Genomic DNA, 9,990 nt, shown 5'->3' with positions numbered 1-9,990 from the left:
AAGCTTAGTAACTAGATTAGGCAGATTGAAATCTACTGCAGGATTCAGTATATTGAAGAGGACGAGGCAAAGATTCAGCTGGCCTCTCTTCGGCTGAGTAGCACCGCTCTCATATGGTGGGAGAGGAAATTGTGAAGCAGTAAGAGTGTGGTTAATATTCTTTCCTCATGGCCTAGTTTCATTTCTGCATTAAGGGAACAATTTTATCCACTGGGTTGTAAGCAAAAAGCCTTAATGGATTGGCAATACTTAAGGAAAGGCAGAGGTCAGGATGTTCAAAGCTTTACAAAGGAATTTACAAAACAAGCACTTAATTTGGGCATTGCACTTGACTCACCTGAAGTAGTAACTAAGTATATTGGATCATTACATAGTTACCTTAGACATTCATTATTATTGTTTGAACCAACTACTATTGACTCGGCCAGTGTAAAGGCCATCCATCTTAAGAACAGGGGAAAAAATCAAAGAGATGACCATTTCAAGAAACCACATTTCAAACCTCCAAATGGAAAACCCAAGTGAAAGGAAAAGGAAAGAAGAAGAGGATAGCAACAACTAAGAAAGATGAAGGAGAAAGCCCTTATTGCACTCACTGCAAAAAGGAAGGTCCTGATGAGGATAATTGTTGGAAATTGTACCAGGAAAAGAGACCAAAGAAGTATGGAGGAAAAGGCAAAAAGATGACAATGGTAACTGTGTAGCAAGGCCTTGGATCCGATTTGGGAGATGAAACATTGATCACAGCAGTAGGAACAAAAGGTACTCTTACACCTCATGTTAATTTTGAATCACATGACGGCACTAATTCAATAGATGAGTCTCTTCCTAATGAACGAAATAAAATTGATCAATTTCATATTAGAGTTATCATAAATCATACAAAAGTGGAAACTCTATTTGATACCGGATCCCAGGAAAACTTAATTTCAAAGTCCTTGGTAAAGAAGCTAGGCTTGGAAACCAAACCACATCTAAAACTTTTTCCACTTGGATGGATATGTGATAAACCAAAACTGAATTTAACTAAGCAGTGCAAGGTTAAATTTATGATCGCTTCTAAGTTAGTGGATGAGGAAAAGCTTGATGTGATACAATTGGATATCTGTGGCATGGTGTTAGGGAGTCCATATCTATATGATAGAAACGCAATCTTCTTCCATCATGAAAACAAATACCAAATCAAAAAAGATGGGGTAGAATATACTGTAAGGGCTCATCAAACTAAAATCAATGCCATCCTTGTAAGTGCAGGACAAATGAAGAGGTTGGTGAATTCTAGTAAGGGTTGCATGCTTATGGTTGTAAGGGGAAAAGATGTAGAATTATCTAATGCTTTCGAGGGTTGTGATCATGTGCATAAAAAGGAATTATGTGAATTAATTTCTAACTATGATGAGATGTTTTAGGAATCAAGGGGATTACCTACGAAGAGGGAAATCCAACATGAGATCCATTTGTAGCATGACGCGCCTTTACCAAATATTGGCATGCACAAGATGTCGACCATTGAGATGGAGGAGATAAAAAAGCAGGTGCAGGAACTATTGAGCCAAGGGGTCATCAGAAAAAGCACTTCTCCATGCGTCTCATCAATTATCTTAGTGCCAAAGAAAGATGGCACATGGAGGATGTGTGTGGATTATTGAGCACTAAAAAAAATCACAGTGAAAAATCATTACCCTCTTCCCTGCAATGATGACTTACTAGATCAGTTAAAGAATGATATCTATTTCACCAAATTGGATTTGTGTAGTGGTTATCACCATGTCCGAATTGTAGAGTAGGATGTGTGGAAAATCGCCTTCAAGACCAAACAAGGGTTGCTTGAGTGGATGGTGATGCCATTCAGAATTTGCAATGGTGCAACCACTTTCCTGAGGGTCATCAATGATCTCTTTAGGGATTTCATTGATGAATTTTTTCTTGTATATGTAGATGATATTCTTATCTTTAGTAAAATTTGGAATGAACATGTATGCCATGTCAAGAAAGTGCTTGATATATTGAAAAAAGAAAAACTCTATGTAAAATTGTCAAAGTGTGACTTTGGGAAAACCTCTCTAGTTTGCCTGAGTCATATTGTTGGTTATGGTCAGCTAAATATTGATGCTTCTAAATTTCAAGCAATTATAAATTGGCCTAAGCTTACTAGTGTAACCAAGGTTCGCAGCTTCTTCAATGCAATATGCTGTTGGAGAATATTTATTTCCAATTTCTCTATTATTGCAGCACCTTTAAACGCATTGACAACTGTAAAGGAAGTCTTTCAATATGGAGGAAAGCAGTAGAAGTCCTTTGAAACATTCAAAGAAAAGATCAACACCGCACCAGTCTTGGCCTTACCAAATCTCCAACATCCATTCGAGATCGAGACAAACGCTAGTGGATATGCCATGGGAGTTGTACTGATGCAGCAAAAGAAGCCAATATGTTACCATTTAGATAAGTTCTCTCAGTCTGTGATAAACTATCCCACTTATGACAAGGAGTTATATGCCTCGGTCCAGAGTCTCAAAAAGTGGAAACACTACGTGATCGGTAAGGAGACCATCATCCATATGGATCACCAGCCCTTGCAGTATCTTCAGTCACAAACCAAGTTGCAGCAATCTCATCATTTTAGGTGGCTGGGTTTTCTTCAACAGTTTCATCTGGTGATAAAGTATAGAAGGGCACTAGCAACAAAGTGGCAAATATGCTATCTCGCCCTCCTATTTCTGCTTCTGTTATTTTTCATAATGCTTCGTTATCTTTTGAAAGTTATGTTGAACAATATGCTAACCATGATGAATTAAGGAAATTTATGCAAAACTAACCCATGGTTCATAGATGGACAACTATCACTTCTAGGCGAAATTGTTGTATCACCTTGGAAAATTGTGCATACCCACAGGAGAAAGGGTACATGTAATCCAGGAGGCCCACACCTCCCTTGTGTCTGGTCATTCTGGTGTTGAAAAAAAATTGTGTCATGTGAAAGGATTTTGTGTTTGGCCTCATATAAAGAACATTGTGACTCGCTATGTAAAGGGATGTGTGATGTGTTCTATTTCAAAGCCCTATAATAGAAAACTCGGGCTCTACGCACCACTCCCTATTCTGAGTCATCCATGGGAAAGTGTGGTGATGGATTTTGTAGGAGGTTTACCTTTCTCTAGGAAAGGTCATGACTCTTTGTATGTCGTCATTGACCATTTTGGTAAGATGTGTATTTTAATGCCTTGTAAAAAGTATATCACTGCAGATCAGAATGCTTATATTTTCTTTTAGCATGTGTGTGCCCATTTTGGGTTGACCACATCAATTGTGTTAGATCGGGACTCTTGTTTTCTCGAAGAATTTTGGACTAGCTTGTGGAAGATGATGGACACCAAGTTGAAAAGAAGCACGTCATTTCATCCACAGACTAAGGGACAGACATAGGTTGTCAACTGCACCATGGTACACTTGTTGCGTGGCTATTGTGGGAAACATCCTAAGTTGTGGAATGAGCATCTTCCATATTTGTAGCATTCCTAGAATCGAGCAGTGCACTCATCTACACATTGTTCACCATTTGAGACATGTTTTGGCTACCTACCAAAAGATCATTTTGATATGGTCTTTGGAAGGGAAGATGACTCGAGTGGATGTGATGAAAGGGACAAAGCACAACGGTTCATTCAGCGGATCTAGTTGATTCGCCAAGTAGTATAGGAACAGTTGGAGAAAATTCAATATCGGTACAGGGCTCGACATGACAAACACCGAGTCAACCATCAATTTCAAGTGGGTGACAAAGTGTGGTTCCATATCAGCAAGGAAAGTATGAAGGGAGAAGGGAGGGAAGAAGTTGCGACCAATCCAGTATGGTCCATTCACCATCTTGGAGAAGAGTAGAAACAATGCCTTCCATCTTGATTTGCCGATATATAGGAAAATGTACTCCGTAGTGAATGTGGAAAACTTAAAACTATATGAGCCACCATTGATTATGGACACCGAAGAGGTGGGCACAGTTCCTACAGTTGATGAATTTGCACTAGTGTATCTCGATGAGTTACTTGAGGAAATCATCCTTGACAAAAGAACTAGGACTTCATGATGGGGAGATGTGGAATGCCTTCGAGTTGGTTTCAACAGGATGCACCCTAGCAAGGCAAAATGGCTGGAAAAGGAAAGAGTGAGGGAATAATTCCCTCAGTTGCCAATTGAGTGATAAAGCTTTTGGTAGTCCAAAAGCTCCTCAATGGGGAGGATTGATCCAGGTGGATCTCCAGACACCAGTGGCATGTAAAAAGCTCAAAATTCAAAGTGGCAGAAAGACAATTACCTTGACATTAGATCGAAGTGCTCATCACCTTGATTCCAATGATGTGAACGACACTCTAATCTGAGTTCGGATGAGGAATATAGAGGTAGTCAAAGATGGGTTGAGTTTTGTTGACTGGGCAGGATTAATGAAGGCACAATTTGGAATTTTTTCAGTGCACGGAACTCGGCCAACTCTAGCTATATTTTGGATAAAGTTTTTGCCTGGTTAAAACAACTCCTTCGGTCAAAAATCTGATTTTTTAAAAGGGGCATATTGTTTTTGTATAACAAAAAAATTATAAAATAAGGGTGTCGGGCTACCAACCCAGCCACCCCAAAACTTCAATGTAATGTTAATGGAGGGGCAGGCCAAAACCCCTTGCCCCTCCCCCTATACCACGGACCACCGTAATGGAACGCACAAGATTGGGTGGGTCGGCTATTGGGGCACGGACCCAACCCTGTTGAACACAAAACAATGTGCATTAAAGGCGGGTCGATGCTTGGGCTGCAGACCCAAACTTCACCCGCCACCTATTAAAAAGAAATGCAGGCCATAAGAGATGGGATAGGTGAGATGGGAGGGCTGCCCAAGGAGGGCCCAACCCAACCTCCCTTCGCATTAAAGAATTTTGGTATGTAAAAAAAGGAGGAGGCAGGGTTTGATCGCCTGACCTCCTCCGTAACGAACTGATCTCAAACCAACTCCACCAATGACATTCTTGAGAAATCCGTTAGCCTATTTTTTATTTAACACTCAATTCATCAGTGTGCCCATGGTGTAGGAGGGAGTGCATGTAGTCCGAGGCAAATTTTTGCAGGAGGGCTAGATTTTCACTTTGTCAAATTTTGACAAATTTTATATGGTTTCAGCATTTCTCAATGCAACGAACGTAATGGTGTTTTCCTTTCCTCCATTAGATTACTACATTTTTCAGCCATTCTTCAATATGGAAGTATAAAACTCCCTTTTGTAACTCATTCTTGTACTCTTCTTTCTCATGCCACTTAATGAATGAAGGCCTCCCCATTGATCGAGCAAGGCCCGGAGACATAGTCCAAGTCAAACAAACTCCGTTATCAAGTTTTGTTTTCTTCCTTCATGCTTTATGTGTTTCTCTTCTTCTCCCATTTGCACATTAAATTTCTATATTTAAGCTACAATTTATGCATGTAATTCTATAATACATCTATAAGCAAAAGATCTTTGGATCAATTTTAATGGCTACAACCATTGAAGATATATTAAAACAGTTTGAAAGCATACAGTATACAACCATCGAGGCATTTTGTCAAACAGTTGAAGACCATCATCGCTTAAGACAATTTTGACAATCATTAGCAACATGAATATAAGATTCTTACTCAATCTATTTAGCTCATAAACTTAATAAATTAAAACATATAATATTGGTATACTAAAATAAAAACTAAACACCTTAATCCTTCACCAAAAATTGAGAACACAAACACCCAGTTGGCAGCAGTAATCTGTAAAATCACCTAGATTTACAATCTGGGTTCTCAAAAGTATGTTTTTGGAATCAAGTGGGGGGGTTACAGGTCAAATGTCATGGATACCCCTTAATTTTCAGCCGAATCGCATCCAAAACACCCAGGGATGTGATTCTTTGAAACAATAAAAAAGTAGATCCTTAATGTCTCATTTGCGACTTTTGTCAAACACATGGAATCCAAACTTTCATCTACAACTCTACATGAGGAAGTAAAACCCAGATTTAGTCTACTAAGGTATGTTCATTGAATTCACAAATTTGACATAATTTGACAAACTAATTCCTTTGACATTATTTGACAAGTTTATTGTAGCCATTACTACAATTTGACAAACACACGGAAGCCCTAAATGCTACAACTGTAATTCCGTTTGTCGAAATTCTAATAGTATTATAATGAAAATTTGAATCACAAAACATTGAATTATTGATAAGAATACGAAACATAAGCCATAACTGAAATTTACCTCAAACTTACCTCAAAACTTTGATCTGTCAAACCATATTTTAGTTGCCATTATTTTTCTTACATTTACTTTTCAGGGCTAATTTTGTAATTCCTCCTGGAATATTTTGGGTACATGTCTATTTTCTTACTTCTCTTGTAAGGTGCATGTTAGCAGTTATTCATGAATAAATAAATTGATAGCGTTATTCATTCATGGATTTTGTCAAACACTTTGCAAAATATTTTAATTTTTTTTTCTAAAACATGCATATAATTACCTGAAACAGAACCATAACTCATGAAATTCTTACCCAAGTCCTTTGGAATTTCTTTATTCTAATTACCTTCAACAATATTTGGTTTTCCTTTCTCAAATGCTACAATACAAGGGTTAGTACAATAAACTACACCAATAATAATTCGATAACATCTTGAGATATGAACATCCATACGTATAGACCACTCTTAGTCTTCATTTTCAACTAGCCAATAAGGTTCTAGATAACATAAGCTTAAACCAAAATTAGATGCTTACAAAATTTAAATTTCTACTTTTTATGTTAGGCTAAAGCTATATTACAATTTTAGGACAATGAAAATTATACCTGAAGATATATTCAACTCCAATAACAGAGAATATAATCCATCTTTGATCCCTTAACCAACTCATTTGAACCATCTAGTTTTCCACGGAACCATATCTAGGGAGAACTTCTCCCCCTAGAACCCTTGAGTTGTAAGAGCTCACAAGGAGTATGAAAATATAGTAGTATGGAGATATACAAGGCAAGTTGAGGAAGATAAGTTTCACTTCTTCCCAATACCAGTCATGGTTAGCTCCACTAAGTAGAGATACCTAGTAATATAGTTTAGGAATTTCTAATTCCTTTCGAAAACATTTGGCTACTCTCCAAGTCTCTCCCTCTCATAATATTCTTTTCTGTTTTTTTTTATCTCTCTAATTCTTGGTATCACAATGCACTCCCTGAAGTGAGAATACATGAGACTCATATATAGGAGGAAAAATAAATTCTTGGCATAAATAAGGAGTGATATTCATGCCTTGTATTCCATTTAGAGGAGTGTAACTCATGCCATTAAGAAGAGGTATCCATGCCTTAGTTAAGGAGAGTGTAACGTATGCATTAAAGAGAGCATAAGAGGAATGTTTTATGACATGTCTTTAATAAATTTAAGAGGAATATGCCATTCTTTGATGGGTGCATAGCGTAATTTATTATTAGAAGAGAGAGAGAGTTACATAGATCCATGAGAATAATTAAGGAGAATTGATTGAGGAGATGATGGTGACTTTTAATTCCCTTTTAATAATAATATCATAGTCTCATAGATGACAATATTAATATCAGTAATATTGAGGGTTAAGCTAAGATTGAATTATTAAGATTGATTAATGATAATTTAAGTGATTTCCTTCAAATATACTTGATTACCCATTCATTGAAGGTGACTTACTATTTTTGGAAAGTCATACTTGAGATACTAGACATGACTTTCTATTCTTAGAAAATCACTCTAGAATTGTTAGAAATGAAATTTTATTATGGAAATTCATCCGAAGAATAGGGATTATTCATCCCTATTGCATAAATCTACATGCCTTAGTAGATTGAGGACTTTGTGCCCTAATCTATACCAAGGATCCAGGATTCCACACCTTGATCTTTTAAATGTTTAGGACTCCTTGTCGAAATCCTTTTATTATATATCCAAGACTTCACATCTTTATGTTTCATGGATGTAGGACTCCACACCCTAATTTCCATGGCTTTGGCTTATCATATACTCTACTTTGAAACTCTGTGTTTCACCTTAAGGTACTAATTGTGAGCTCTTATCCATCTGATGGTTCACAGGTAAGGTGTGGTTTCAATACCTGCACACATCACAATCTCATATACCAAAGGAATCAAATGAATTTCACAATTAAATTATTCTCATTTTACCAAAGATTTTGCATGACTTCCATAACCATTTATAATTTGAACATCTTTGCTTTCAATTAACCACATCCCCTGTCGCATCTTGCTCAAACAATATTTAGCATATATAATCATAAAAATCATGTATCATGACTTCCACAATCATTTACAATTTGAGCTTCCTTGTTTTCAAATAACCATGTTCCCTGCCACATCTTTCTCAATACAATATTAAACATATATAATCATACAAATCATGTATCATGGCTTCCACAGTCATTTATAATTTTATCATCCTTAGTTGCAAATAACTAGGTCACCTGCCACAAATTGCTCAGTACAAGATTATACATATAAATCATATATCATGCATAAATCATAATTAACCATATGTTCTGCATAACCATGATCATCCATGGATATACGTGTATCAATCCTACATCACCATTCATGCCATACACCTATGTCCAAATTAAGGCACCATAAGGGAAAACATCGATAATATGCTCTTAACCAAAATTAGTTCTTATACACACAACCATAGATATTATCATAATAACATAGCAACCATGTGACCTAAGCTAGGTGAATATCATATAAGCATGTACATAAACTTGTCATCCATAATCTTATATCCATACATCAAAATCACCCTCTCTAAGTGTCACATAAATAACCTTGATAAGGTGGGACACTACACAAAATAAGAAGAAATGTAAAGGCAAGAAGAAGAAAGACAATTCTCCATAGGATAAACAAAGAAATCAATCTCATGAAGGGAATAGGAAACCTAGTTACCCATGTCTAAGTTGTAATGAGTAGAACTTCACTCATGATTGTACTCACAAGGTAGAGGTGAATCAATTCCTTAAATCCTGTACTACACCTACTGTGTTGAAAAGCCCATTCTTGAATCATGAGACCAATTTGGTTTGCTGGGACCCTACTTCATCTAATTTGGTTTTGATGCTTTCATATACTAAGCTAAAAATGGTATTTTGGTGGCTTCCCAAAATAAGGACTATGGTAATGTGAATCCTTCGAACGGTCAGGCTACTGACCAACGTGCTAGTTCGACCACATATCCATCAGAATCTACTCCAAATGTCGTACCTACTAAGTTAATGATTAAGCCTCTTGATGTTGTTATTCATAAATCGACATTCAACCGTCACGCAAGAACCACTCAAAATTATAACATTATTGAGTACCTGACTCAGGCCCCCTCAACTATGTCCACTCTTGAGGTGTTGCGAAATTTCCCCTCCCAAAAGAAGGCTTTTCTCTGGATAACTGGATGTATTTATCCTTAAAATTCCAACCTGTTAGTCTCTAACCACGAGAACCATATGCCTTGACTTCCAACTCAGCTACCCTTCATGATCTAGGTTGGTTTTTGTGGTAAAGGCATTCATCATTGCATTGTTGATGAAGGTGCATCAACCTATATTGTGTTTCTATCTTACTAGACAGCTATTGGTTCTCCCAAATTAATCTGGTCACCAACCACTTTGAAATCTTTGGATGGTAGAACTTACAAACCATGTGGGATTTTGAATTCTCTATAGGTAGAATTAGGTGGCAAGATTGTATTAGTAGAAGTCAAAGTTATCGATGGACCTCTATATTTTAATATCCTACTAGGTTGCACGTGGGTCTACGCCATGTCTACGGCTATTTCCACATATTTTCAAATGATTTATTTTCCTCATAAAGTTGGTATCTTATCCATTGATCAAATAAATTTCTTTTCCATTGATCCTTCAGTTACTGGAAGTGACCTCTT

This window comes from Pinus tabuliformis, chromosome 7, assembly GCF_031772625.1.
Source record: "Pinus tabuliformis cultivar Carrire ecotype Pingquan chromosome 7, CPIR1, whole genome shotgun sequence".
NCBI lineage: Eukaryota > Viridiplantae > Streptophyta > Pinopsida > Pinales > Pinaceae > Pinus > Pinus tabuliformis.
Note: the sequence above shows the minus strand (reverse complement) of the source record.